This window comes from Olea europaea, chromosome 14 (genome assembly GCF_002742605.1).
Source record: "Olea europaea var. sylvestris chromosome 14, O_europaea_v1, whole genome shotgun sequence".
Lineage (NCBI taxonomy): Eukaryota > Viridiplantae > Streptophyta > Magnoliopsida > Lamiales > Oleaceae > Olea > Olea europaea.
The window spans coordinates 12582936-12586086 of record NC_036250.1 but is presented as its reverse complement, the minus strand read 5'-3'; positions in this window follow the sequence as shown (position 1 = coordinate 12586086).

Genomic DNA, 3151 nt, shown 5'->3' with positions numbered 1-3151 from the left:
AATTTTTTTTTTTTTTTTTTTTTTTTTTTTTTTTTTTTTTTTTTTTTTTTTTTTTTTTTTTTTTTTTTTTTTTTTTTTTTTTTTATTTTTTTTTTTTTTTTTTTTTTTTTATTTTTTTTTTTACATGGGGATTACATTGAAATTTTAGCTACTAGAAAAATGTCATATACTAGTGCATGGACTATTATAAAATTTCACCCATTTGAGAAAAATCTAGTAACTAAATAATTTATTGATTATTGCGGCTAAACATAAAATTTATTCTAAGGAAAGTATTTTTAAAAAGTCTACAAATATAAATACATACACACATAAACTATTTAAACAATCACCATTTTTTTTTAATCAAAACTGTTCACGTGAACAGTAAACATCACTGTCCCAATTTTTTTTCATATGTTTTCTCAAACTGTTCACGTCGTAAATTTTATAAATAAATAAATAAATACACACACACACACACACACACACACACATATATATATATATATATATATATGGGTCTACAAGAAATTAAATCTATGCTCTGATACCAAACTGTAACGACCCAAAAATTTTAAATTCAAATCGCTACCCAAAAAAAAATTATTTATAGAAAGGTCAATGTTATTTTACACCACTTATGGCTCATAAATTTAAATTTCTAACTGGCACATCCCTCGAAGTTGAATAAAGTAGGATTTCTAGCAACTAAATTTGTAAATTTCATACTGTTGGAATATTTTCTCTTAAAATAATCAACTACTTAAATGTTATGAAAATCTCTACAGGTAAAATAGAAATAGTATGAACAAAAATATTAACTAACCATATTTTTATTTCTTACTCAAATTAAAATAATGATAATAAGGCATATTTTATTTATTCCTTTGCAGTGAGTAGAAATATAGCATCAACTTCACAAATTTAATAATTACTTACTCATACGAATAAGGCAGTAAAGTATAACCAATTACTTTTAAACAGTGAATACATGCACATATTTCATTTTATCCTATATAATTAGTTCTAAATAAAATTTACTTTCATTGATATAAGATACCACTAAAGGAAAATCAAATAATACGATTCAAACTTTTAAATAACAACACAATTTAAAAATATCTATGTAGCAAATAAACATAAACGATAATTTAGTGTTAAAATAAATGTCTATGGAAAATAAATAAAATTACGTGCTAAAATTCTATATTTTTGTCCAGCAAGACGAGGCACAACCACTCAATCAAACCACCACGCTCCGACACAACGCAATCTAACCTAGAGGAGTAGGGAAAAGGGTGAGTACATGAAAATACTCAGTAGGATGTAAAAATTAATGGTGCGATCTCATATAAAAATTTTAAACACACTTGTCAGAAAATCATACCGTCTCATATCTTTAAAATTCGATAAGAGCTCATATCATTGTACAGGAATGGCCATATCATTCATATCATAGCATTTCATACCATAACTTTAACTTTCTTGAGTACAAAATCCATCAACATGTAAAAAAATAATTAAACAGGATATAAACACACTGTATCTCATATCCTACCTTGTAAGATTGAATAAACTCTTGAAATGTGAAATTCAAAATCACGTTCCAAATCTTCTAATTTTCTTGGCTCCCCCTAGAAATGAGACTGTCTTCTGCCGACTGCCTATGTATATATATTTGTGGTGAAATTATGGGACTCTTTATGTGCTTTAATTATGTCTGAAATAAATATCACTTTTTGAATCTGCCATGTACGTGAGTATATATATCAATATGTGTGTGTGAGAGATAAATTTTGGTGTAGAGAGAATAGTCTAAACGTGTGCCACAAGAAATTTGGTTGGGGTCTCAAATGGTAAGTCGTGACTACCTTTTAAACTAATCATAATAAAATGGGCATGCGGTTACCATTTTTATCTACATGTGAAAACGTGGCCAGAGCTAGGGAGTTAGAGAGAATAAAGATAAAAACAAAGTTGGTGGTTTTTACCCATTAGTCACAAGGCTTTCCCATAACACACTCTTTCTCTCTCTCTCTCTCTTCTTTTCTCTTATATATACACCAAGAATCTTTTCCCATTCACGTGACTTGAGGGAAAATTTAAATTTATTAAATAATTAATTAAATATAATTTAAAACTATATCTTTCAACCTCGATAACTTGGACTCCACTAATCCAAATTAACTTTTTCTCGATCCTAACATGCATGATTAATTACGATCTATCTAACGTGCCGAATATTCATATACTTATTATCGCTCCGTCAATATCTACATTTTATCTCAAATAAAATTGAAATTTACTTTACATATACTTTAGTCTCTACACTTTCAAAACATTAAAATATCGCATACAAAAATTAAATTCCATTCTATCAAAATTTTCGGGACATTACAATCCAGTTAGAAATTTTCCTTATCTAGGAAGGATTCCAAAATGACATAATAAAACAACACTTATATCTTACCACCAAGTTGCAAAATACAATAGCCTTAACCTTAAAGCTAATGAACTTTGAAAGGGGTTTTATTGCCTCAAGTATTAGGTGAGTCACATTGTAAAATGGAACGAGGAAATATTGTTGGCGAAGAGAGATATTTGGTGATTGAAGAATACTTGCTAATATTGAAGAAAATATTCTTGCATGATTTGGAGAATACTGGGTGACAAAGAAAATTAGAATGTTTCCGTAATTTGTTATATTCTTTCCTTGATTGCCTCGTTCATAATAAGACAACCTTGATGAAATATGATTATATATATGTGTCATTGTAACACTTCGAATACAAGTGAATAACAATCTTCTCTCTTCTCCCATGGATGTAGATTTGCCACACTGACGTCAAACCACGTAAATATTTTTGTTCTTACTTATATATTTTATTGAATTGTTCATGATATCAGAGCGGGTGTATTGATCCAGCCAATAGTTCGAAAAAGCAAGCAGAATCAAAATTTCAATCTGTTTGCAAAATTTAGATTTTTCAGCTTCGCACAACCTCCGCGGAAACGATTGTATCTTTCAAGCCGTAACTTGGAGTTGCGCAATGTCGGTGCCTTTGGATTCATATCATCCAAATCTAGCTGATTGTGTTTTGGGCTATTTTCGGCAATGTTTGGTGGGTCAAAATAGCCCTTAAAGTCAACTATTCATTTTTTTTTATTT